Raw genomic sequence first — 27,839 nt, 5'->3', positions numbered from 1 at the left:
TGTGCTATAGACTTCTAAAATACAGTTGTTTTTTGGATATTGGTCTCTGTTGATTGGTAGCTGATCAGCAGAAAAGGTAGAGGGAAATGATGGCTCTTTGGACTTTTTTCAAATGATACAAAGTGTTCGATTCCACAGGACGACACTGTTATTTATTATTGTCTGAGAGGTGAAGGAACAGGTCAGCGAGGGGTGAAGGCTTCTCTTCAGAATCCTTACATGTCAACAAATACCGAACGTGTTATCCCTGATTTAGGCCCTGGACAAACATGCTCAGTGGAAATGTGGATTTTCCCCCCTAAATATAGAACGTTTTAGTTCATTTAAATAGTACTTAATTGTCCTAAATTAACTGACCTCCAGAACATGTGTGTGCAAGGTCTGTCCTTTCCCTGCTTTTAGTCAAACCATGGTTCTGTATATTTTCCTCATAGAGTGTACATTTTGAAAACGAAATTCGTGAGTGGGAATTACAATAAGCTATCATACCAAATTGTCTTTCATGAGTGGCTTCTCTTCTTTGCCGGGTCGCTGTTGGTGGAGAGTGGTGGTCCTTTTCTATCCAGCCTCCTTGGCACCAGCTTGCTGGACAGGAAAGAGACTGACGGTGCTGGCTGGTCCTTGTGGCTCTGCCCTGCCCCGTGCGGCCTAGAAGGCTGATGGTGCTGGTCCTTGTGGCTCTGCCCTGCCCCGTGCGGCCTAGAAGGCTGATGGTGCTGGTCCTTGTGGCTCTGCCCTGCCCTGTGCAGCCTGGAAGGCTGATGGTGCTGGTCCTTGTGGCTCTGCCCTGCTCTGTGCGGCCTGGAAGGCTGATGGTGCTGGTCCTTGTGGCTCTGCCCTGCCCCGTGCTGCCTGGAAGCTGATGGTGCTGGTCCTTCTGGCTTGGCTCTTCCCTGCCCCGTGCAGCCTGGAAGGCTGATGGTGGTGGGAACCGGCTGGCGGCCCCTGGCTCTTACCCTAGGGCTGCTCACGGTTACCCGTGCTGCAGGTGAGAGATGAGGATTGCTGCAGTCTCTTCATTTCTTGACAGTTTCAAAATTACATCTTAAATGAGATAAATTCTAAGCTTAAAAATCAATGTCTGTTAATTTCTAAGACAGTTCTTACATAAATTTGATTATACAGGTTTTGAAAAACTGATACACCTAGGTTAAAGAAAGGTGCTTTAGTGTGGATTCTAGAAAAACTGTAGTTAAAAATAACGTGTGGCTTTGTAATCAGGGCTTTAAAATGTAATGATGTTTCACAAAGACAGAAAGCTTTACTAGTGAAAACATGGTAAGACGGAGAGAGTTTGTTTATACTTAAGAGCAGGTGATGGGAACATCACTCTGGTCCTAAGGTGGTGATGACGGTGATGATGGTGATTTCTAACACTGCTGCATTTTTACCTACGCGCTTCCATTTCTTTAGAAAAATATGGCAAGACTGAAAATAATATCAATAAAATCTTAATTATAAGCTTTCAAGAGGTTTGAGGTGTTATTTAGTAGCAGTGTCATTTCATTAGCTTGAAAGATTTATAAATAATAACCCAAGTGTAGTGTTTCTGCCACAAAATGCCAGAAATAGTGAGCACGTCTGACACTTTGGGGAATTTTCGGGCTTCATGTGATTTTTGCTCTCTGGTTTGCTCCGTCTGTTTAACAGGGTTGGCTGTTTGTGCTTGCTCTGTAATTTGATTGAAAATGTGTCTGTAACCGCAATAGACTGATAAGGAAATCACAGGCAGCAGCCAGTGATGTGCCTTTAATCACAATGTGTGGGTTTATTCCTGTGTCTCCTCTGATAAAGCAGTGTGTGTGCTGCATTCTGCTGCCCGTGGTGTCCCGCCGGGAAGGCCGCTTGTGCCCCGCCTGTGCTGCCGTGCTCAGCTCCAGCAGCCAGTAACGGAGAGCACTTCCCCCGGGCGACCAGGGGCCTCGTGTTAACTGTGGGGTGGCTGTCCCGTACAGTGGCAGATCTGATGACAACTTTGCAGGGAAGTGGGTGGCTCAGTGTGACGGAATCCTGCCGTTCTTCACTCCACAAGTACTTACTAAGAAGCTGCTTGGCGTTAGACACCGCCCGGGCTCAGGGAGAACCGTGAAGAAAGCAGGCACGGTCCTGCCTTCATGGGGCTCGTGGATCAGAGGGGAGCAAGCAGATGGGGAGAGGAGACAGCGTGCCGCCAACACCAAAGCCAGAGAGGCAGGAAAGCACAAGTCGGGGGTGGGAAGCGAGAGAACCTGGACCTTGGGAGCCAGACCTGCTGGGTTGGAACGCGGCCTCCGTCACTTCCCAGCTGTTGGACTTTGGGCAAGCTCTTTAGCTTCTCCACATCTGTTTCCTTATTGGTAAAATGAGGATAATATTAAATGAGTTGTACTAAATAAGTTAATATGCATAACATTCTTAGAACAGTGCCTGACTCATAACCACTCTGTCTTAGGTGCTATTATGATAATACTTCTATAAAGTGATGTTATTAAGTTCTTCTTGTGTAAGGTGACATTTGAGCAGGGGCCTGAAGGTTGTGAGGGAGTGAGCTGTGCGGCTGTCTGGGGAAGAAGCTGCAGGCACAGTGGGTGTGTGCCTGGTGGATTTAGGCGCAGCAGGCGGCCCGTGTGCAGAGCCGAGGGAACCAGGGGACCCTTGAGAGGTGAGGTTGGAGGGGCTCCGGGGGCGGAGCGTGTCCCAGCTCGTGGCTGTTGTGAGGACCTTCTCAGTGGTACTCTGAGATGGGTAGCATTGCAGGATTGGAGGAGACATGCTCCAAATTCAGCTTTGACAGGATTCCTCTGCCTGCTGTGGAGAGAGTGGACCAGAAAGGAGTCAGTGGCGGAAGGAGGAGACCAGGGAGAGATGCTGGTGGTTGCAGTGTGGGTGGTAAGGAGTGGTTAGGTCCTGGGGATAGCTGGCAGGATGTGCTAAGGTACTGAATGTGTGGGTGTAAGAAGCAGCAGGGAGCCGAGCATGCTTCCAGTCCTGACTCTTGAGGAGCAGAGTTGCCATTTGTGAGCTGGGGAACACTGGAAGGAGCAGGCTTTGAAGAGTTGGTTTGATTGATGTTTTAGATAGTCCAGGGGGTAGTTGAATGGGCAGTGTGGGCTGTAGGAGAGAGGTCAGTGCTGGGACAACACTTGGGAGTCCTTGCATGGTGAGGGTGTTGAGAGTCTTGTGGCTGAGATCACCAGGCAGCCTAGTGCAGGTGGAGGGGAGGTCTGCGGTGTGAGGACTAAGTCCTGAGTCCTGCAGCCCCGACACAAGGAAGAAGCGAGGGAGAATGAAAGGAGCTGCCAGTGTGGTAGTAGGAGCTCAGAGAGAGAGAGGGAGAGAGGTGCATGTGTGTGTCTGTGTATGTGTGTGCGTGCGCGTGCATGTCTCTCCATGGTGAGGGAAGTGTTTCAAGAAGGAGGGAGTGAACAGCTGTCCTGTAGTAAGGCAAGGACTGAGATTTGGCCATTAGCAACATGGGGTCATCAGTGATCTTGATAAGAGCTGGTTCAGTGGAGTGGTGGAGGCAAAAGCCTGAGTGGACAGGATTCCAGAGAGACCCAGGGTGAGGTATTGGAGCATTAAGGAGCCTTGCCGAGAGAGAAGCAGAGAAGTGGAGAGGAAGGTGGAGAGGGGAGCCTGGGCTGAGCGTTGTGGCTGTGTTATGTTTAAAATGGGAATGATCACTGTGTGTGTCTATGCTGATGGGAAGGAGCCCACAGTGAGAGGAAAATGTCTGATGCAGGAGAGAGAGCGGGATTGCAGAGGGAGGCGGCTGGCCGTGGGAAGGAGCCTGGAGTGCACCTTAGTAGGAATTGGAGAGCAGATGTGTTCAGGGGACAGAGACGCATGTGGAGGCAGAGTGGAGGCCGGAGTCGGGGCAGTGCTTCTCCTTGGTTCTCAGCTGGAGGGGCAGCAAGTTGAGAGAGACGGGGGTGGTGGAGGTTGGAGGAGAGGGTAGACATGGTCTATGCAAATAGAGAAGAGCTGCTTAGCGGCACCAAGGGTCCCCCTGAGGGGTTGTCAAGAACTCAAAGTGGGACCAGTCACGTGACTGTGTTTTCTCCTCCAGCTGGGTACAGCTGCTGGGGCAGATGTGGAGGAGCTGAAAAGTTGGCTTTAACCTGCTCTGGGGTTTACCAGAGAGTTCTACAGAGGGATGGAGGAGCATGGTGGCCAGGGAGCTGTTATAATGATGAGTCATCAGCTCTGAGTTGGATGAGGAGGGAAGTGAGAACATAGAAGGGGTGAGGTAGCAAAAAGGTAGCGGTGTATATGGTCTTGATGGGTTAAAGGATTGATGGGCTTGGGATCCCAGAGGGAGTGAGCTGGGAAGGTAGGAGATCATGGTTGGAAGGGGACTGCTTGGCTTTGAGATCAGGGAGTGTCATTATTGTTGACTGCAAGGTCTGGGATGTGTGACCGTGGGGGCAGGTGACCAGAATAGGGTGAGGACATGATCCTGGAGGACAGGAGATCAAGGAAGTAGAAGGCAGAGCAGTGGGAGGATCGCTTACCTAATTGTTTAAATCACTGAGGATGATGACGAAGTCGCATGGGAGAGGCAGCGATGAGGGGCAGGTCTCGGGAGGGGAGGAGTTGAGGTGAATGTGGCAGTGAGGGTTGGGAGAAGAACCCCAGCTGGTGTAGGGCCTTGGTGTCTGATGTGGGCTTGGCAAGCCAAGGAGTCAAAAGAAAGATTTCTGGGACTCAAGGTCTGGTAGTAGTGCTCCTTTATTCAGAGAATAGCATGGGGCAGGACCCATGGGCAGTGAAGGGCTGCATGCATGGGGCAGGAGCCATGGGCAGTGAAGGGCTGCATGCATGGGGCAGGAGCCATGGGCAGTGAAGGGCTGCATGCATGGGGCAGGAGCCATGGGCAGTGAAGGGCTGCATGCATGGGGCAGGAGCCATGGGCAGTGAAGGGCTGCATGCATGGGGCAGGAGCCATGGGCAGTGAAGGGCTGCATGCATGGGGCAGGAGCCATGGGCAGTGAAGGGCTGCATGCATGGGGCAGGACCCATGAAAAGTGAAGAGCTGCAGCATGAGGACAGGACCCATGGGCAGTGATGGGCTGCAATGTGTTTAGCATTAGGGCTAAATTGCTAAGGCATGGGTACATGACTTATTTTTATCAGACAAAGGAAAGATGATGTAAAAAATCATTAAAATGGTCTCAGTGCAGGTGGGGTCTGGTTATTGGGTGGTCGTATAACTTTAGATACAAATCGGGTCACATAGATTGGCATGTAGGCCAGGACACCTTGGACTTCTCTCCCTGGGGCAGCCTTGATCCACATCAGTGTCCTCAGTTAGAGCAGGGAGCAGCAGGAACCCTGAGTGTGGAGGGTATAGGGCATTCTGCTGAGGATGGCTTCCAGAAGGAAGGGTTTTGGGAGTTGGGAGATGACATTAGAAGTTGTGTGGGGCCTTCTGGGGCTGAGAAGACGGATGATAAGGAACAGCCTGGGAGTCCCAGGCTTCTTGAGTTGACTGAGATAAACAGGTGTCGATGAAAATAATCCATAACCAATCTATAAATGAAAATTTGGGTGAGTTTATTCTGAGCTAGAATGTGAGGACCATGGCCCAGGAAAGTCCTTCCACAAAGGAAGGGAGCACTCCAAAGAAGCAGGGGTACACAGGGTGGTTATATACCCTCAAAGAGGATGTTTCACATATGATTGAAATGTCCCTCCCACAATAGTCACAAGATTGCCCTGTCAGCACAGCATTTGATGGACACAGCACGTAGTGGGTCTCTTATCTCGAGGGCGCAGCAGGAAGCAAGTCTATTGTCTCGAGCTGGGTGGTCACAGGTGAGCAGCAATCAGTTCCTAGCCTAAGGAAAGATGTTTTAATCCTTAAGGAAATGCCAACGTTGGGAGGGGGAGGGAAGTTTCACCTTTATCTCAAGGGCCTTTGTTCTTGCCATAGGGAATGTCTAAAGCGGGTATACAATGCATGCTCAATGCCACGCCACGGTCAGGCCCTTTTGGAAAAACAAAGTCAGGCCGAATTAGGTTTAACCAAATGGCTTCCTCATATACTCCAATATATCCTATTGCTTGCCATTTCTCTTTGTCGGAGATTATTCTGTGAAAGGTTGCTGCGTTGGGGCTGTTGGTGTGTTGGGAGGGGTATCTTGTCAGGATTACCTGGTTCCAGAGCTGCCTCTTTAAATTCTGAGTGTTGGAGATGGAGCATTCCGGGGAGGGGTGGTATTTCTGGGAGGTTTTTGTTTGTTTTCTGCATTTTGTAAGTCAGTATTTGTTAATAAGAGATATGTATTTAAATACAATAGGAGATTTTTTGACTTAATTTTGTCATTTTCTGTCTGTCCTCTGTTTTGGAGAATGACGCTATTCAATGCATGAAGTCAAATTTCTTGTCTAAAGCAGATTGTGTTGCTGGAGGGAGCCTGGTGTGATAGAGCAGTGGGCTGGAAGCCAGGGCTCTGTGTTCTAGTCCCGTGACCTGTGACCTCAGAGGTTACTTCCTTCAGGACTCTATTCCTTTGCTAAAAAAAAGGCCGGGGGTGGGGGTGGGGGGAATCAGCTGTAAAATCCTTTGGTTTTAAAATTAAACCTCCATTTATTTATTAAAAATGCTTCTTGCACTTATGATCTCCAGTTTCTTTCTTTTTTTCAAGTTTACCTATTCATTGTGCATTCACACCAAATAAATTTTATACTTCATGCAGATTAGTATTTTTTAAAAAAAGTGGGATGCAGAATAAACATGCATTTCCCATCGTAGGGGTACTATTGACAAGGACTTGAAGACGACCCAGAATTAGCACGTGCGTTTATATAGATTGTGAAATCATCTTCTCCCCTGCTTCTCCTGCCCTGTACGAAAGTGAATGTGAAGTTGAGACAAGGAAAGAAGAAAAGTGGTTTGCTCTGTCACGGATTGGTGGCCCCGGTGTTGTTATCTTGCTTGGCAGGCTCAGAGCTGGATATTCTTAGTGTTTGTGTGTGTACTTGGGAAATTGTAAGTGTTACCAAGTACCTCAGACTCAGAATTGAGTTGGTAATTTCCCATTTCTTCTTAAAATAGCTAGATGATTAAATTAGTGATTAACACAAGATGTTTTTGATGTCAGAGTACAGCCAGACTAAAAGCCATGGAAAACAGACTGCTTTCCCAGCAAGTTTTCTTTGATTTGGTTCCTCTTTCTTTGGCCCTTTCATGAGGGTCAATTCTATATGACACTCAACAGAGGTGGTTAGATTTAAGAAATGGCATTTTATTGTGTGGGTTGAGAATGGACACAGACATACCTAGGAGCTTCCTGAGACTAGCCTCTCATAGTTACTGGATCAGCCCGAGGCTGGACCTGTTACCTGGGGACAAGCTTGGGCTCTTGTCTTTCCCGCCAAGAGCTGCGAGGTTGCTGCCTGCCTGTGTGGTTACGGACCCACTGCGGGAGTGGCCGGGGCAGGGGGAGGGGTCAGTGCACACCTTCTCCTTCCCACTCTCACCCCAAGCCAGCAGGCAGTGCCCTCTGGTACACCTGCGTCCACGCCACGGTGGCTTGAATGGCAGTGACATCAGGCTTGGCAGTACCCTCTGCCAGTCTCTTTCACTCATAATTTTACTTCAACTTTGTATTACAGTGCAGTATTTAATAAGACACTGTTTTCTCTTTTTATTCTTTAGTAGTTCGAATAGTAATGTGTGCCAAGATCAGACTGAATTTCTCAGTGTTCCTACATGAATTAATGTACATGGGGAGCAATTGAAGGAATAAGTAGAACTTGTCCTCTTGAGTGTCAGAGAAAAGATGGTAAATGGTGGTTTTACTGTTGAAGATGCAGCTCTCAGCAGTGATGCTGAAGATAGCCTCCTGTGGCAGTTCGACTGCATTCCGCATTTGAGATTCAGAGCGACTGCAGCCATTTATGTGACTTCGTTTGTTCTGTGACCGAGACCATTTGCTCGTCTCTGCATATGCCTTTAGGTTAAATGCTGCGTAAATGAGAAATGAAATACAGACTTTTCCCCTCCTACTCAGACGTCAAAATAGCTTTTCAGTTCATATCAGATCAGTAGTAATTTGGGGGTCCGCCTTAAACCGAGCATAACCCTGCTTATCTTAGAATGAAGCAGTGTTCCTCTTCAGAAGTAATAAGGAAACCCACCTTTACTCATTCAGTTTTTAGCGTTGGTCTTCCCATTTCCTGGTATGAACTTGCCACTAACCTTCATCGTTTCTGGCTCGGTGACTGCTGGTTTCCAACATTTTAGAGTAAATGTCTGTGTGCTTTGAGGTTGGAAATTTATGGTGAGATTGAAAACTCTGTGGAAATGATGCGGGGTCGGTGAGCCGAGGAGTCGAAAGAAAGATTTCTTAGACTCTCAAGATGTGGCAGTAGTGCTCTTTTATTTAGAGAATAGTATAGAATAGCATGGGGACAGGACCCATGGGCAGGCAGAGCTGGTGCGTGGGGACAAGACCCACGGGCAGTCAGAGCTCCTGCTGCTGCCCCGAGTTGAGGGTTAGGGCTAAATTTAAGGCATGGGTATGTGAGTCATCTCTTTACAAGACAAAGGAAAAAAAGTTAAAATGGTACCAGTGCCGGTAGGGTCCGGCCATTGGGCGGTCCCACAACTTTTAGATAAGAATGAAACCGGATTGAGTAAATGGCAGAAGTCACCGCTCAAATATTATTATCTTCAACTAAAGACAAAGGAGGATTTTGGGGTGGGGGGTCAGTTACATGAGGTTGCCAGACAGTAAACGACTTAAGTTCTTGCCTTCCCCATTAAGAGTTTCCAGAGATAAGGCCATCCCCCTTCCTCCTGGCGCAGAGAGGGAGGCATGGAGATTTCCTTCACAAATGCAATTGTCTCTGATCAAAGGGCAAGCAAATTCCACTCCTTGGAGCCTGGTTCTCATCTGCAGTTTTAAAATTAACCAGCCTAAAAATCCTCGTCATAAACCGTGTTTTAAAATTAAGCAGCCTAAAAATCCTCATCAGTATTGGTGTACTTAAGAAGGAAAGTTTGTAATATCATTCATTACATTTTGAATGCCCATTAGAGAAAAATTGGAAAATATAGAAAAGTAAAAAAGAAAAGAGAGAGAGAAAGCCCTATAAGAGCATAACTTGCCTCTTATATAAAAGAACTACTGCAAACATTTATGTATACTTTTTCTAGTACTTTTAAAAGCTGGATTTATTTAAAACAAAACCACCCCCCGCCACCACCAAAACAACAAAACCCAAACCTTTATAATTGTGGTGACACTGCATATAGTATTTTGTATCTTCCTTTTCACTTAGCATGATAAATAGAAGTATTTCCCCAATTACAAATGTGTTAAACTTTTAATTATTATTATTTTAATAGCTACAAAGTTTTCCATATGGTAAATTTGCCACCTAGTTATTCAGTCCCCTATTACTGGACATTTGGGTTATTTACTGCTTTATTTTTCCTCTTATGAATCATGCAGTGATGATGAGCCTCTTTGGGCTTAAGGTCTTGTCTGCACGTCAGATCATCTGAGAAAGGCAGAAGCCCAGGAGGTAGTCAGTGACTCGGAGTCCCAGCTGCATCTACAAAACTGCTGTGTGAGAACGTGCGTGGTGCTGACGTTTGCGTTAGTAAAAGCTGCTTATTGGATGTCTAAACAGAGCAGCATTGGGTAGCTTATTTTGGATTCTTTTAAATTACTTTTTTCTCTCAAGTGATAGACTTTTTCAAAGATTTTAATCAGTAGGTGAAGGAAAATCTGGTATATTTCAGGTTCTTTGCAGTTGGGCATTCTCTAGTAATAACCTTGTTGGTGTTTTACCAGTAGACTTGGGGCTTTCCAGTGTTTTGACTGTGACTTACAGTAAGAAAGTACATTTTACATCTGAATCCAAATCTACATTTTATATTCATAAAAACACGTGAAACAGTATTTATCCCTAGGCACTCCATATTGTTTATTGTGTTCTGAACTTTTCTGTTATGTTTTATTTCATTTTTTTTTAAAAAGATGAGTGACGATCCTCTAAATTGATTTCATAGCCTCTGAAAGGGCCCAGCTTACAGTTTGGAAAACACTGTACTACACTGGGGGCCGGCCCGGTGGCACAGCGGTTAAGTTTGCATGTTCTGCTTCGGCGGCTTGGGGTTCGCTGGTTCAGATCCTGGGTGCAGACATGGCACTGCTTGGCACACCATTCTGTGGTAGGAGTCCCACATATAAAGTAGAGGAAGACGGGCACAGATGTTAGCTCAGGGCCAGTCTTCCTCAGCAAAAAGAGGAGGATTGGCGGCAGATGTTAGCTCAGGGCTAATCTTCCTCAAAAAAAACCCCCAAAAAACACTGTACCATATACTGTAGAACAGATAGCGAATTCTGTGGAACACATGATTTTCTTTTCTGACTGCCTTTTCTTCTTCTATCCGTGGGTAGGAATCATGCATTCTCTTTTCCTGGCAACGTCTGAGACAGAGGAAGTTAAGCATCTTGCCCAAGGGCACACAGCTGTTAGTGGTCAAGTTGGGACCAGGCCAGCTCAGGGTGGCTCTCAGGTCCAGGGTCTTCACACCGTGTTTTGCAGCCCAGTAATCTGGAGCCTTTTCTCCTTCAGTGCAGAAGCCGTTCCCGTTTATGTTCTGTATCTAGAGGAAAAACACACAGAGTCTGTGGGAAGACTTGGCTGGGCTGGCTAGGTACAGGTTTATTGAAAGGCTGTTCACCTGGAATGGACCATGGAACCCAGCCAGGAGCTGTGGCGTGGCGAGCAGACGTGAACCAGGGCGAGACACAGCTTTTCACTCTCAAGATTGCTTCTTGAAAAGTGGGGTGAACCTGACCATGAATGTGGGGAGGTAGAAGTGGAAAGCAGGGTTTCATCAGTGGAAAATGCAGGTCTGATCCCTTCTCTTGGCCCTTCATAACGTCAGGGGCTTCCCCTTGCCCTTCGCCCCAGCTGGCCAGCAGGCCCTGTGCCAAGGGCCCCCGGAGTGGGTGGTGTGTGCAGAGTGCCAGCCACGTTTGTGCAGGGCCTCTGTGCCTAGACAGAGGGCCCTCTCCCTGCGTCTGGCTTTCTTGTTGAGTCCTCCTTATCAAAATCATCGTGCCGGGATAAGAGTAGCACCCGGGAGCGCGGGAGGAGGTTGGCAGTGACTTCCAACAGAAACTGTGTCCCTTTAACTTCTCAGAAGGGTGATGTGGGGCCCAGCTGACAAGAGCATGTGGAAGGGGACACTTTTCCTGGAGGGTTTTGAGAAGGGCCTGGTGCAACCGAAAACTCCCTGAGTAACTGCTCCCTTCTGCTGGAGCCAGTGGCCTTTGCACGGCTGTGTCTGAAGGCACTCTCCGGACTCTCCACCGTGGAGACAGTGCCTCCCAGTGAAAGGCCCCTGAAGTCTGAGCCGAGCATGGGTAGCACTGTTTTCCGCTTGGGGCAGTTCCTTACATCTTGCCGGCAAGTAACATGTTCTGTTTTCAACATAGTCACGTGCAGTGACTGGAATTTAAAAATAGAAATTAGGGATATATTGTTGACCTGGGATTTCTTGGAATGCTGAGAAAAGTACTGCCTTGAAAATCAAATTTCACCAAACCTGAAAGATTGCAGTAGGAAGAAAATGGAGTAAATGTGGATGTTCCTCCTGCTTTTCTCCAGCACAAGGAATCTTCCAGAGGCTCTGCCTCACTGCCCGTAAAGCATGAGGAAGGACCTGCCCTCCATGGGGCTGCTGCTGATGGAGCCAGCTGGGGCCTCTGAGGCTCAAGTGCGCCCCGGGCCCCCGCCGGCGACAGGCCTGGCATGCCCGGCCCTGCAGGCAGTGGCGGCCCGCTGTCCTTAGCCCTCGGCTCTCCCTCGCTCCCTGGGTCTTGAGAGGAGATGAACCAGGACTGGTGCTGAGCGCAGGGATTGTGGCATCTTATACTGATCACTGTTTACTAGATTGACAAACTGGGAAGCCCCAGTGACCCTGAAAGGCCGCGGTCAGGCGTGGCCTCGCTTTCCTCTGTAGTCATGGTGACTTAATGTGGCGACGTCGGTGCAGTGTGGCAGTCCGGCCCTTTCCTCCCGTGCTCCCCCCGTCTCGGTGCCTCCGATTTTGCAGAAGATACTGGTTATTGTTTGCACTGGTGTGCGCACAGCTGCACCCACACATGCTCACAACTAGAGTTGCGGTTGCCGTTCACCAGCTAGTTACGGAGGAGGCTGTGCACTCTCGCTGCCTCTGCATCTCTGTGTCCATGCTGTCTGGATCGGAGCCTGAGGCAGAACCAGGAAGAATCCTGGCTGGGCTTCTGTTGTGCGAGGCTGCCTGCCTGCCTCATTATTCATTTGGCTTCGGAATGGAATGGGTTGTGTGGGCACTTTAGTCTTGTGAATGTTTTAATTCAGGTGATACTAAACCGGGCAGCAGATGTGCGATGGCTGGAATCCGAGGCACGTGGATTTGGATCTTCAGTGAAGCTTTTCTGAATGCATGTCTGTCCGTCTGCTGCCTGTTACCTGTCTCTCCGAGCTCGGCAGACGTGGTTAAATGCAGAGGCCTCTGCCTCGGTGGTTGCATCTCAGATTTTATCGTTAGTTACGTATCACATTTCCCTGTGTCTGAGGTGGCCCGAGAGGCCATGGAATTCCCTTTTTCTCTGTTTCCCCCAGAAGCAGAATGTTTGAAAGGCAGGTTGTTCCAGGTTGAGGTAGGAAGTATATTCTAGAATTAACTTTCTTTTTCTTCCTAAAATATGTTATATATCAGGTCTGAAAGTGGGTAAAATACCAATAGGCAATGATCTCATTTGCAGACATAACTAGGAATTTGCCTGCCAGGAATCGTAAAAGTACTCTAGAGTGACATACAGGGACCGGAAAGATAATCTTCAGAGTCTGGGATATAGATGGCCATGCAAAGAGGTTGAGTTCTGCTTTCTCTGTCTCCTGTTAATTTTATGCCATCTGATTCAGGCAGCGAGGCAGCTCTTTGTTCTCCCTCTGACAATGCTAGGGGGTGGTCCAAGGTATGTATAGTGTATATGTGTGTAGATACATGCGCACTGGGGTATTCTCGTTCTGGTGTAGCTGTCTTTCTTGCATGTCGGTTGCACAGTGCTTGTCCTGAGTTAGATGTTCTACTCTTCCATCTTTGATGTGCTATCCGTTCATCATCTTGTTTTATTTAATTTTTCATTTGGTTTATTTAGTCTGTGCTGTCAGATACTTTCTGATTCTGTAGCCCTGTTTCCGTGGTGAGGCTTTTCTCCACCTGCTTTGGCTGTTACCCCCTGTTGAACTCTCTGGTGGGGACTGGCGGGCTGCAGGCTGGTGTGTAATCAGTGCTGCTGCCCGTCTCTTGGTGTCTGGGGTCTCTTGGTCGTGTTGTGCAGAGGTCTCTGTTGCAGGTACTCCTCGCCTGTTCTTTCCTGGGGGCTGACGGAGCTCGGCCTGGGGAGGCTGTGCCCCTTTGTGGCCTCAGTTTCTTCTGACAGGTGCTGTGCCTTGCTGGAAACCAGTACTAATGGGATCAGAAAGCAGATCCATAGTTTATGCTCACATTGGATCCTACATGTGCATTTTACTGTAATCCAAAGCCAGACCTCATTTTGTAACTCTCTTGTAGGGAAATCGTAAGTGCAAAACTATGAGTTGGATTCTTTCTAAAATTTTTTCCACCTATTATTTTTGCTGTTTTGTATTTTGGTTCCTCTTTTTCTTTTTTTTGGTGGGGGTGGATAATGGAGTAGGACATGACATATATGTAGTCTATGTTTTTAAAAGATTGGAATCAGTGCCTCCCTCCCTACAAGGAAAAAGTAGTGTTTTGTGTTTTCCTGGGGGCTCCTTTCTGTGCACTTGTCCTTGACTGCTGTAGATGATGTGGGCTTCTGGGGGATGTCAGTATGTGGAAGGCCCCAGCCAGGACACTTGGAGCTGTTGACCCAGTGGCGGCATACCTACACTAGTCACCTTGATGGAATGGCTCTTTCCCTCTCTCTCTTGGAAGGTGAAAAGAATCTCAACTCACTCCTCCTGTCATGGTTTGCGGGAAGTTTTTTTTCTGAATTTATTTGTTCCAACTCATATAGAGTTTATAGAAGATTCTGAATTGTGGGTGCTAACTATGGAAGAGGCGTCGTACTTGGCTGTACTATGCACGCATTCCTCCTGCGTCCCGCCTCTTTGCCTGGTGCCTGCTCTGCATTGGTGTTCCAGGCACCCGTGACTCGGAGGCGAATGAGACAGGAGCAGTCCCTTCCTCCGAGATGACGTTCTGGCTGGAGGGAGGGGTGAAGGCTGGTGATGAGCAGAGGCAGACCCGTCACTTAATCAGACATGTACTCAGGGAGTGCCTAACTGGGGCTCACGTTGTGTTGTATACTGTGGGGGGGCATACTTCACACCAGGTCTAATAAAGTCTAGTTAACTAGTCTCCTGGTTCCTGACTGATTAAAAGATAGAAAGGAAAAAAAAGAGGGATTACTGGCTGAGGTAAATATATTGGTTCAGCCTAAAAGAACATCTGAGAGCCTGGAAATGAAGACACAATGCTGTAGCTTTTGGCCTGCTGTTGCCGGCTTGGGGAGTGGTGGGGACAGCAGGAGAGAACCTTCGGATGCCACAGATGGCTTCACGGGGGAGGTAGCAAGGATGCCCTTTGTCTGCAGTCAGACCTCTCTGACCTGCCTGCCACTTGTAGCGGTGTGAACTTGGGGATGTTAACTTCTCTGAGCCTCATTTAAAAAAAAATAATTTATGGTGTGGGTAATTATGCCAACTTTCAGGGTTATTGTGTGGAATTGGATTTCATGTAGGTGAAATGCCTAGCAGAGTGCCGGAAACATAGCTACACTCAGTGAGGATCAAGCTGTAATTACAAATATGATTTGAGCAAATGGAAGAGAAAAAAGAGAATACCTTTAGCAGAAGCTCAGGGGAGATGGCATGAGATGTTTGTGGAAGATATTTGTTTTGTCTGCTCTCTTACATAATGCTTTCTGCAGCATCATGAATATGGCATCGCAATACTCTATGATGTGGTACAGTATCAAATACTCCTTATTTGCTTCCTCGCTTCACCAGATCAGGTTCACTCGCTTTATTTGTTATTTAATCAGGGATTGAGCATACACGATAGAGCTTTTTTTTTTTTTACCTACAATATGGCACTTTTATATCCAAAGAAACAGTGTTTTTCCAAGCCATTGTGTGAAGTGGAGCTTTTCTCATGCCTCCTTTGGAGTGGCCCCCCGCCCATTTCCACCCTGAAGGCCCTCCGCTCAGCTCATCTCCACCCCTGTCCCTTTGCTCTTGCTTCCTCAAGAGGGGCTTTGCAGGAATCTTTGAGAACCAGGAGACTCTGAAGCTGGGAACCAAGATGAGCCTCGTTGTCAACCTAGCGGGCAGCAGATTAACGTGCACAGGTGCAGAGGGGAGGTCCCTTCTGCCACAGACTGTGCTGCGTGGTGCATCTGGCACACGCTCGTCCATTGCAGCCGCTCCCTGTGGCAGCTTCTCAAGGTGTGGGAGTGAGGGGGCTTTTCAGAGTAGATGGGGTGGTGATGGATTGAAAACCCACCCTCCAGGCCCTATCAGAAAGACCAGCCATTCCTCCCACATAGTGCCTGTGAGGCGAGGACCCCGTGCTGGTCGTGTCTGAGATGCGGTGTCTTGTGCTCCTGTCGGTGGGCCTTTTGGTGGGTGCCCTGTGTGCTCTGTGGCTTTGCTGAGGGAAGGCAGAAGAGAGGAGTGGTCTCTTTGGCATTCCTCAGGATTGTTGTATGTATCAGCTACTTAATGCTTTAATTAGGGATATTTGGGGAAATGTATATAAAACCAGTTCCATTCGTAAGCTGTGGATTTCTGTACACTGAAGGCAAGGTTTGTCGGTCTTTTGGCAGATGGAGGTTATTGATCTTCATGGTCTCTAAGTGACTTCTTTCACTGGAGGAATTCAAGCCAGGGTTTTGCGTTACTGAATCTTACAGAAGGAAGAACGAATGACTTTGTGGGGACAGGATTCTGAGGAGGCGTAAGCTAGTGGAGGGTAAGGAGTAAGGGGCCCCTGCCAGCGCCAGTTTGGAAAGGAAGAGGACTCGATGAAGCTGAGAGATTACAGTTGGAAACAAATGGCATCGTCTGCCCAGACTCGGGGAAGTATATGTCAGAACTTTTAAAAGGATTTATTAAAATAGTTAAAAACTGATTAAATTTGGCAGCACATCCTTAACATGAAGAGAAAAGGCAGAAAAATCAAAAGCTGCTTTTGGAATTTATGGATATAAGCAAATGATAAAGATTTCCAGAGCTTAAAATTTATACCATCGTTTGCTAGAAAATAAGCAGTTGTAAACCTGACTTGGGAGGTAAATTCATGGCATTGACCTCCTCCCAGATCACCAACAAAGAAAATAGATCGTGAAAGGTCCTAGTGACACACTGGCTGTCACTGAAGGCTTCAGAGCGCGTGGCAGGCCCTGAAGGTCAGGACACTGCTGCGCTGAGTGGGCATGCCTCCGGGACGCTGGATGGTAACAGGTGATCTCAGTAGACTGGAGGGAAAGGTCTGGAGATGGGAAGGATGAGCAGTTTAAGGCATTTGGCACAGCCGTAAGTGTGTGGGGTTTAACTGGACTCACAGGCCATTGTTTTCCTGCATGTGGGCTGTACCCAGCAGTGCATCCACCCTGCTCCCTCCCTCCTCTGTGCAGGGCCCTTTTGCCAACTGCTGGTTGTCTTCCTCGTCTGCTTCTCTGTCCTTGTGCTCCACCTCTCATCACTCACTGGAATGTCTTCAAGTCCATCCACTTCTCTCAACCCCCTTCCTTCTCGCCTGGATTATGGCCACAGCTTCCTTCTTCATATCCTGTGTTCAGTCTTGTCGTCCTTCAGTTCATTTTCCCCCACTGTGCAGCCATGATGACTTTGCTGAAGTGTCAGTCCACCCCTTCAGGAACCCTCTGGTGCCCTTGAGATAAAATCCTGACTCTCCCATCAACCCTTTCTCACTCCTTCCCCTTATGTTACATCCTCTCGTACATTTCCTGTTGTGTATCTTAAAGGCCTGGTATGCTTGTCTTTTTTTTTTTTTTTTTTAGCTTTTGTTTTCGATATACTGGTTTCTCTGCCTTAGAACCCCTTCCTCTCCCCTTAGCCTGCTACCTAACCCGTTCTCGCAGCAAGCCTCCGCTCTCTCCTTGGTTCTCCTTTGGCTCCTGCCCCTAGCAAAGCACTTGTAACTGCCTGCTGACTCATCCGCTTCATACCGCACCCCAGGCTTTACACTCTGGAGGGCCACAGGGTCTTTCACCGTTGCATTTCCTGTACACAGTGTCTACATCAAGTTGATTCTCAATGCGGGTTTGTTGACTTGTTGAATTAAACAATGATAGAGGACTCAAATATCTCCTTAGTGGCTTTCAGGGTGCCATTTTGGACACTTTTTAGTTGTCTGCAATAGCAGATTTCATCATTATTGCCTGAACTTAAAAGACCTAGTCTTTTGCCTGGTATTAAAATATCAGCGATCTAAGTGGTGTTTTTCCTGTTTCAATGTTAGCGCTGATTCATGCCTCTCAAGAGAGGCTGGTTGCTAGGAGATGCTTTCTCTTTGAATTAATCTACATTTGAGTTAATGGTGGGTCCTTGCCAGTTTCTCTTTTTCTTTCCTTTCCTTTCCTTAGGTTGTTGAGAAGAGCTACTTCACGTGATCATTCTTTTATGCTGTTTCCATTGTTCGGCTTGTTTGTTGATTTACGGTTGAGCATTTGGACTTTGCACACATGGTGCCTCTCCCAAGGTGGTACTGATTCCAGTGGATGAGGACTGCCCTCAGCCTTTATGGGGGCCCACGAATCCCACTGGCTTGAACCTGCGTTGTCTCTGATCCTCAGAGAACTCAGTGAGGCCATCAGAATGTGACTATCATCTTCATTTTATTGAGACTTAGAGAAGTAACATGATTTGCTCAAGTAGCCAAACAGAAGCAGAATTCAGTCTTTTAGCTTTCAATTCCACATTTTTTATCTTGTTCTCTGCTGGACCTTAAACGTTGCAGTTACACTTAATAATCTGTCCCCTGGCAAAGCAAGTATTGTCCAATTAATTTATTTGATGCGTGATTTTTCTGTTCTCCTTTTTTTGAATTTAAACTTGTCACTTCACCTTCGAATTTTTTTCTATGAATATCTTTCTAAACATAAACACTAGCAGTCAACTTGAATTGTTGAGACAATTCAGCAATAGTGGCTTGTCCCTCTTTATTCAGTGGAAGAATGCAGCTTCTTGTTCTGGCACTCGAGGCCTTCCACCGTCTGACCTGAATCTATCTTTCCTGGTTTCCTGTCCTTGGCTTGTCTTGCTGAACTATCCAGCCTTGCCATGCATGTCTCCTGGCTGTCCCCTAAGAGGCTTTTTTCTGTCCACCAAGTGCCTTGGCCCATACTCTTCCTTCTGGCTGAAATGCACCTCCCTCTGAGCAGCTTCTTCCAAATAAAAATCCAACTGACAGGCCCACGAAATCTCATCTGTTCTCGGAAGTCATCTCTGCTCTACCAGTGAAACTGGAGCACCTCCTGTCAAGTTACCATGTGACCCTTACTGCATTCGGCGTGGCTTCAGGATTGTTTCTGGAAATGGGCATGTGCCAGCGCACAGAAGCTCCTTGCTAGTGGGGAATGTGTCTGAAATAATCTTTGTGTTAATCCATGTGTCTGGTTGAGTACCGTATATATATGGTGGCATAGAGAAGACACTTGAATTCATCCACTGACTTTTATGCAGTCAGTACACGTTTGGGGGACACACCTTCAAACCAGTGGCTGTGGGGATATGAGAAAGGTGATAGAACACAGGCATGTACCAAGCTTGGTGGGAGAGGAGAAGGGCAAGTGAGGAGCCTAATGAGTCAGGAGGTCTTCTGGGGACCATAGCCTCAGCCCGGCCTGGAGGTGGGAGTAGGAGAGCCCAGATGGGCCAAGCCAGCGAGTTTGTTCCTGGCAGAGGGGATGGTCTGGTCAAGCCTGTGGAAACCTCAAGGAACATGTGTGGTGGAGCACAAAGCGTAAGGCAAGGAGAACTGGGAAACGAGGCCAGATAGTAAATGTGCAAGCCAGCGAGAGCCTGTGTGTCCCCAGTGCTGTGGCTGTAATAAGATCTTCTTGATGTGTCCACTGGTCCCTGTGCTTCCATTAAATCTCCTGTGGAAGGGAGCAGGCACCAGTGTCGACCCTGTTGCACTTGCCGCCACCCCCATAGTGACTTTTCCTAACCGTTTGTCTGCTCTTCCTTGCCTGACCTCCAGTGGGTGTGGTGGCAGTCAGCAGGATGCTCAGAGGAGCAGTCTTAGGATGAAGCATGTGTCCTGGAAAAGCTACCACCTGCATTTTCAGTTTTAAAATGAAAGAGATTAGTTTGTAGTACGAACTGTGACCACACAAAGTAATCATCTTAAAACTTTCAAACTCTCAGACAGATAATTCTAGGAGCAGAGACCTCACTTATCGTGTTCACTGCTGTATCCCCAGCCCAGCATGCAGCATGGGGCCTGACGCAGGGGGTACGTGATGCCGGATGTGTGTGCGTGTGAATATGTGTATATGAGTGTGTGTGTGTGTAGGTTATCTACACATAAACAGATATATTTATTTTAGCTCTTTGTATAAAATTTTATAATTTTCTGTATGAGATCTTACACTTCTTTAAATTTAATGATAGGGTTTTTTTGCTTAGTGAATTGAGTCTTTTTTATATTATCATTGTTATGTTTGCTGATGTTTCTCTAGGCCACAGTGTTTTTCAGTGAATACCCTGTTGGCATTGTGAGGCACACTTCTCATTGTGTGGGACAGTGGTAAAAGACAAGCAGCAGCCACTGTCGTCATGACAGCCAAAAATGTCCCCGCACGTTTCTAAACACCCCTAGGGTAGAGGAGCGGCTGCTGCTGTCTGTTGAGCACTGCTACTAAGATAAAGGCATGAAATGGACTTCTGTATGTTGATTTGTATTATAGTTTGTGCCAATAGATTTGTAAAGCCCTTTGTATTTTCTAAGTAGACACTTATATGCAAATGACAGTTTTGTTTCTTTCGAGTCCAGTAAATTCCTTTTATTTTTTTCTTGTCCCATCCCATGCAATGTTGGATTGAAGGTAGCTGGATCCCAGCCTCGTTCCTGAGTGAAAGAGAAAGCATCTGATGTTTCAGCATTAGTATGAGGGTTGCTGTAGGGTTTTGGTAGACAGCTCTGATCGAGATAGCCTTCACCTGATGAGGGGTTTGCTGGGAGTCTATTTTATCCTGAACGGCTGTGGACGGCAGAGCCGCTGTTGGTTGGACTTTTTCATTCCATACGTTGTAACTCTTTCGCTCTGCTTCATTCTAAGTGATATCCTTAGATCTGTGTTTCAGGGCACCAGTTCTGTTTTCAGGTGTGTCTAATCTGCGATTTAACCCAACTATTGAGTGTTAGATTCCAGTAACTATGTTTTTTATTTCTAGAATATACATGTTTTCACATGTGTGTGTATACATACCTATATATGTATATGTGAACACACATATGGACATGGCTTTTTTCCAAAACTCCCTTTTTCCCCCTTATGTTTTTATTTCTTTTGTGTGTTTAATTAGCACATAAAATTGTGCACGTATTTATTTTATGGTCTCTATCCAAGTTCTTGAGGGCCTGGCCTTGCTGTTGGTCGTGTCTTCTGACTCTTGCATGTAATGGATCCCTTCCTTCTGTCTCATCCTCTTGGATGGTGGGCCTATCTTTAGAAGGGGAGTAATCAGGTGGAGTCCCTGAGTCAGGCTTCTCCAGAGTGTTTGCAGTGACTTCAGCCAGGCACCTGGGGTGTGACTGGCCTGTGACCCATTTGGTGTAAACTTGCCCAGGGGTTTCCTGAACTCGCGTGTAGAGCAGGCTGGGGCCCCAGAACCGCATTAGAGGCGTGGAGCAGTGGTGCCAGTTCCTGGGGCTGGGAGACTTCTCCCTTCCCAGGCCCACACTCCTTTTTCCTCTGGATTCTTAGACAACTGTTTTTTTCTAATTCAATTTTTGCTGAGATTGTAGCCCTTTGAGGGTTCCAGATGTATGTGAAAGTGTCAGATTCAACTTCTTTCCACTCTAAGGGCTTATATCCTATCCTGCAGGACATTAAAATTAGGTGACTTCCAAACCAAGGCACTTTTAAGTAAAGGAGGTTAGTGTTAGTAATTACGCCAGGATGACAGGTGTGACCCAGGAAGTGTGGTCACCATGGTTGAAATCCAAGACCCGCTTGTACTGCTGGATAACCCACATCCTGCTAAAGGCTTCAGTGACTCTCTGGTTAGACCCTCAGGTTGTTTCTCTTACTTTCTTGCCAGGCTCTCGTAGGCGTTTAAAAGGATGTTTTATATTTTACCTCACGTTTCTGAGTGCTTATGGTATGAGAGTTTTTAGGTTATCTAGTCTGTCCAATTGCCAGGGCAGTCTGTCGTCAGTCTTTTTTTTTTTCTTTAAAGACTTTAAAATTTTTCCTTTTTCTCCCCAAAGCCCCCCGATACATAGCTGTGTATTTCTAGTTGTGGGTCCTTCTACTTGTGGCATGTGGGATGCCGCCTCAGCATGGCTTGATGAGTGGTGCCATGTCCGCGCCCAGGATTCAAACTGGCGAAACCCTGGGCCGCCGAAGCGGAGCGCGCAAACTTAACCACTCGGCCACGGGGCCAGCCCCTGTTGTCAGTCTTAACATTAGGATCTTTCTCTGTCTCCTTTGGTTCATCTTAAGACGGAATATTAGAAGGAGACAGTGGAGAGCCTGGAGAGGGGCTGGGCAGGGAGGGGGAGAGGGAAGTAGGAAATGGATATGGAGAGAGAAAAAGAGTGAGTAGAAGAGAAACCGAGAGAGAGGTTGGAAAGAGGGTGATGGAGAGGCTGATAAATAGGGAAATGGAGAGAAAGACAGACAGTCAGAGAGCACATGAGCGAGAGTCAGATGTGTGTGCACAGAGAGATGCACACAGAGACACACACGTCCAAGCACAGACTCAGACCTGGAGGCCCAGCACACAGAGATGTGTGGACCCAGAGACATGCAGTCACAAAGCCGCACACATGGATCACCCTGAGGGATGCAGGCAGCTTAGAGTAGACGGTGAAAATAAAAATAACCAAATCTAAGTGTGTTAAAATAATCAGAAAGAATAAACTTGAAATCAGTGGGAGTAGAAAAGATGGCTTTTAGGGGCCAGCCCCATGGCCGAGTGGTTAAGTTCACGCACTCCGCTTCGGCGGCCAAGGGTTTCGCCAGTTCGGATCATGGGCGAGGACGTGGCACCACTCCTCAAGTCATGCTGAGGCGGCATCCCACGTGCCACAACTAGAAGGACCCACAACTAAAAATAAAATATGCAACTGTGTACCGGGGGGCTTTGGGGAGAAAAAAGGGAAAATAAAATCGGGGGGAAAAAAAAAAGAAAAGCTGGCTGTAGAATTAACTGAAGTTGCAGTAGCAGCAGTTCCCCCACAGCCACGGCAGCAGTGGTTGTTCAAAGAGGGACGTGGACGCGGGCTGCTGGGACTGGGGCTTTCCCGTGGTAGCTGCGGGAGCACCACTGGCGTCAAGCTCTTGATTTTGGTCTCTTGGGCACTAGTGAATCGAGATAGTCACTGATTTTCAGGTAGTGGGATAATAGTAACTAAAAAGTAAAAGTAAACCAATCTGATTTAAAATTAACAGGCTTTATTTGTCGATTAAATATCATTGTCTTGCAGATCATAGCCAGACTTAGAAATGTGATTATCTAAAATATTTTCACCATGTCAAATATTTGTCTAAAGACAGAAAACAGGCCCAATGGTGTCATCTCATATTAAGCTTGGGATTGTCACCTAACCACAGTGGCCTTCAAGTCAAAGTCGACTTTCTACCATGAAGTTCCAAAACTATGAAGGAATCACAGAATCCTTGAATTCTTGGGCCCTGCCCACGGACATTGTCTAGAAGAGATGGACAGCCCATCTTTTGGATGAGTTTTGGCACCGTGGTCAGCCTGGGGTCCAGCAGTGCAGAGAGAGGAGGGGGGCGGTGGGGTTTCCACTTGTGCAGACTGTCTTCTGTGTCTCCTTTCCGTCCCTGTTAGACCTGGCACGTATTTGACCTCGCTGCACTTTCCTGTTTCATTTTTACGGGTTTTCCAGACCATCAGTGAGAGATAATGACTCCCACTTATTTTAGATACTGTTTTATTCCATGGATCCTTTGTAACACTGGTGCTGGTTTAAAAGCTGAGATGAACAATTGTGGATCACTGATACTCTGACATCTGTGGAAAGGGCAGAAGAAAATTAGGTTACCTGGCATAGAGTACTGCTAAATTAAACTGATTTGCAAGCATGCTGTTTGATTTATTTCTAATTTTGAATAAAGGGATCCTCTTATACCTTGCCCTCAGCTGAAACGTAGACTGAAAGCAGTGTGACCAAGTATTTCCATTATCACCTGCAAGTCTGGCTGGCGATAGACTCTTGGAAGGACTGCTCTCTCAATAGTGTAATTTGACAGTGGGTCTTAATAGGTGTCATCAGCATAAAGAAACAGTTGTTCAAAACTCTGCTTCCTAAGCGTTAGGTTCAAGTCAGTTCTAGGCATTCCGTAGCCTTCTGCCTTTTTTCTCCACAGCACCACTCCCTCAGGCTGGTTCCTCGTGTCATCACGGGAGAAGCTGTATTCTCTGATAGGAGTTTCCAGCCAGGACTCGAGAGAACAGAGACTGTGTAATGACGGTGCAGCACCGTCTGTAGTGTCTCTAGTTTTACGTATATATTTTGAGTTTTCTGTCTTGAGCACTGAACTAGATGCTGTGCCATACTTTTTTTTAAATACCGTAGAATTTTAACAGTCAGTGTTTATGGGGCGCCTGCTGGGGCGGATACCCTGCTTACTGCTTTCTATACGCAACTTCTCCTCTTCACAGCAATCCTCTGAGTGAGGTGGTGTTCGCCTGCGTATAGATGAGGAAAATGAAACCCAGAGTACTATGGCAGTTTGCCCAGGGCCAAAGAGCCAACAGAGATGAATTCACAGCTAGATTCTTTACGTTATAAAATATTTTTTTCTCCACCATTTGAGCTTCTCTTTGGGGACTGAATGATTCCTAGAGCTCCAGGACTGTCGACTTTCAGCTTTCTAAATGTGGGTTATAGGATTTGTAGAATATCTTGATGGGTTTTTCACTATTTTTGTTTTCTCCACTGGTACTTCACACCTTCACCTTAGAAGGATGCTCCGTGACAGCGGGGGCTTGATTCTGTTTTGTTCACTTCTGTACCCTCTGCCTGTGGAACTGAGCAGTACCTGGCCCCTGGAAGATGCTCAGTGATTGTTGAATGAATGAGTGAAAACCGTGGCAGGTTGGACTGGTCTTAATAACTCCCCCCAGTATTCCTACTGTGGTATCTAATAAAATGCTGGTTGATTCCCTCTCACTGTAATAATGAAGGTAAATATGTGACAGAAATAAGATGATGTGTTTTGAAATCATCTAAATACACGTTTTGTCTCACCATTAATTGACTGTAGCACTTCGAACAATAAGAATGAACTCTTATGACCATGGAGTAATTGGTGTAGCTAATAGGACAGGTAAAGATTCAGACGTGGTGACCACCCCAAAGCAGTCTTTAAGTCAGAATAGTTCAAGAGGACTGAACACAATGCCTGGCATATGGTAGGGACTCAATGCTGGTTTGTTCTGTTAAACTGAACTCTATTGAGTAGCCTTAGTAGGAAGAAAAAGCGGTATAACTTTCTGACTCTTTAGAGTCCACTGCTTTGTTTAAGCCCTTGTTTTGAACGCGCTGTTCTCTATCTCACAGAGGTTGTTCGGATCTGTTCTCCACTTCACCAGCTGGCCCTGTGCTCTCATGCTGTCTTCACCTCGTCTCCCGGCCTGACTCAGTGCGCGTGGGATGCACTCTCTCAGCTGCCCTGTGCCCTCCTGGAGGCCGGCTGCATGCTGCCTTGCTTTGCAGGGCTCTTGGCCCCTGTGGTGTTCCCAGCCAGCCCATTTCTGCAGGGCTTGTCTCGGGCTGGAAGTACTCCAGTGGGCTTTGCTCTTCTCAGTAAGCGCAGTGGTCTCTGCTCTGGAGGCACCCAGATTGGACCCAGCCAAGTGAATATTTAAATTTTCTAAGTTATGACTTGTGGGTAAGTTAGCACATGAGGTATGCAGGAGCTGGATGGGGCAGGTGGGAAGATGGCAGCCGTGTGGGCTCTGGGAAGGCAGTGTGAGGGGAGGGCTGGGGCTGGGCGAGTTTCTGGGGAGGCCCAGGGGGATGAGGAGTACTCACTGCTGGATCGAGGGAGCGTGTGTGAACAGTCAGCACTGGGACTTTAGAACGGGTAGCGTGCTGTCAGTCAGAACTGACTTTAGCAGAGTGGTGAGCATTCTTTAGCAGTGAAGTTTATTTCATTTGCAGACTCTGATTTTAAGCTTAATATCCCATGAATTTCTTCCTTTCAGTTCTTGCCATTCAGAAAGTGAGTGGCACTAAGGCCACCACACTCTTCCAGATATGTCCCATCATCATGTCATGTGCATGTGGGGTGTCCTTCTGCTGGACTCTGCAGCTGGGGATGGTTTCCTTCATGGCTGAACTAGTACTTTGGTCGCGCTTGACTTCAGACTGTAGGTCTGAGTGATACGGCGGGTTTGTGTTGCTTGGCCTATGAGAATTCTGCCTTTTCCCATGTTTTGTTCCTCCCATAGTTGCAGTTCCCTTGCCGAAGCACGTACTGTAATTACTGTGTCTCTTCCAGATCGAGGACTGCACTCTGAAGCTTGAGTTGTAGGAAGCACCTGGCACTTCCTCGTTCCTTTGTGCTCTGCCATTTTCCTGTTTGAGTCAGTGCTAGATAAGCGGGGTTCTGAGGCTGGCCTGCCGTCATACGAGGGGTGACTCAGAGACACCTGTCCTCAGACTTGTCCTGTACAGAGTTAGCCGGTCAGCTGGCACCTGGTGTCGAGTTTTGTTACTTTGCACTCTACAGTTATGGGTTAGGATTGGAGAAAATGCACACGGCATGTTGTTAAGTGCTTTTTTCAAAGTAGTTCCTTGCAGCTCATGAAAAAGCTGCCCCCTAACATGTATAAATATCCGAGCCTGCTTTCAAGTAAAAATTCGCCGATGATCTCGGTTTTCCTCAGCCTCACTGCGTATCCCTGTGTCCAGAAGCAAAGAATTCCTGGATTTTCCTATGTGTGGAAACTTCCTAGTTATCTTATCCAAGATCTTTATACTAAAACTTAAGTTCTAGGGAGAACTTGAGAAAGGTGGTTTTGTGGACCCAGCTTTAGGAGCTTCTGGACTTCTCCTGCATCAGCCTTTGCCTCCTGCGGCTCAGCTCTCACGCTTCAGTCCTTCTGGGGCTCGGGGTCTGAGGCAAGGCCTGGCCGAGCAGGGGCGGGGAGACTTAGCTCTGCACTCTGGAGACCAGCTGGGGACCAGAGTCTGGGTCCAGTTGTGTTACTACCCAGCTGGGCACGCCCCTCTCTCGGCCTCACTTGCCCACCTGTGAGTATCCCATGAAAGCCTGGTCTTGGGGGCTCCTCTGAACTCTTCATGACTTGCTCTGCGTCCCTGAACTGGGCGGAGATGATATGTGGCCTCCTACCCACGCAGGAAACCATCTGTGACACGAGTGAGTGTTCCCATCAGACCTAGAATTGTGGCTTGTCCGTAAGGAAACATATGGTGACCTTTTCCTTGTGTCACACTTGGTCGGGAGAGTGTGACATGTGATTCCCGCTCTTTGGTTTTCTGCATGGAAGATGGAGGAGTCATCCTCCCCTTCCCCCTGGCCTGGTCAGACCAGGAGGTGTGTAGTGTCGCCACACATGGGACCGGGGCACCTCCGCCCAAGGGCCGCTCTGAGTTGGTCAGTTTTGTCAGGAGCTCCTTCAGCAAGCGGACACTGCTCATGGGGAGACTCTTGGTGTCTGCATGTCCTCCTCTGACTTCTGGGAGGGGGTCCAACAGCCACGGCACGAGCTCTGGGCCTCTCCCTGGAACACCAGCACGGGCATGTCCAGCCGCCTAGCCATCTAGAGGATAATAAAGGCTCAAATGGTTTTCATGTGTTGTTTTTAAAGATATGTTTTAAATTACAAAAGTTGAAACAGATTAACAAAAATAATGCTCAATGCAGAAAACTTAGAAAACACAGAACAGCAAAAAAAAAAAAAAAAAAAAATCCCTCAATTGCAGTATTCAAAGGTAAGCAAACATTGGTGTATATTTTCAGTTTTCTGTGCTGTGCATATTCCCCCCCCAGAGCGATACCATGCTGCTTTCTTCACCTAATGACCTGTGATGTACCTATCTGCACGTGAAGGAAATACTCTCCCCGTGACTTTTTAATGGCGGCATGGCATTCCACCATCTAGATGCGCTGGCATTTACTAAAGCAATGCCCTCTTATTAGAAGCCATCTCTCAGAATCGGTGACGTTGCCGTTCTCAGCCGTTTTGAGGGCTTGTAGACCTTACAGCACCGGATCCTACTCTCCAGGCGTTGGGCGTTGTCTCCCAGGACTTGTTGGACTTAAAAGCAGGATCTCAATTCCCTAAGAAATGCCAGTCTTGTGTTGTTTTGGCTCCACTGTCGGCTTCAAACAGAAAAGCTTTACACTTCTTGCTTGCGGTATTCTACAAACCCTTACTGATAATTTTAATAATATAGTGGGTCTTAAAGGACTCTGATCTGGTCAGTGAGTCTGAGTTAGATATTAAAGGAACACAGAAGGAATTTGCAGTGCTGGCGTGTCCAAGGCCGTAGAGTTGAGTTCCTGGTATGCCCGGGTGAGAAGCGCTGCGTGCACGTTGTTTTCAATTGATGTTTTTCTGTG

General features: G+C 47.4%; 1 protein-coding gene across 6 annotated transcripts in view; it reads left to right on the top strand.

Moving 5' to 3' along the window:
* The window catches only part of CCNY (cyclin Y), a 205,633-nt gene that overhangs the window by 112,209 nt on the left and 65,585 nt on the right, over positions 1–27,839 (top strand). Inside the window, exon 1 of one of the 6 annotated variants that reach the window (XM_070500906.1) lies at positions 2,571–2,641. The exons of the other annotated variants lie outside the window; for them this stretch is intronic. The gene's annotated coding sequence lies outside the window, so the exon portion shown is untranslated. Of the gene's footprint in view, positions 1–2,570; positions 2,642–27,839 lie in introns of those variants that run through there. 6 annotated transcript variants of the gene reach the window in all.

This window comes from Equus asinus, chromosome 29, assembly GCF_041296235.1.
Source record: "Equus asinus isolate D_3611 breed Donkey chromosome 29, EquAss-T2T_v2, whole genome shotgun sequence".
Classification (NCBI taxonomy): domain Eukaryota; kingdom Metazoa; phylum Chordata; class Mammalia; order Perissodactyla; family Equidae; genus Equus; species Equus asinus.
Note: the sequence above shows the minus strand (reverse complement) of the source record. Positions and strands in the feature narration are given on the sequence as shown.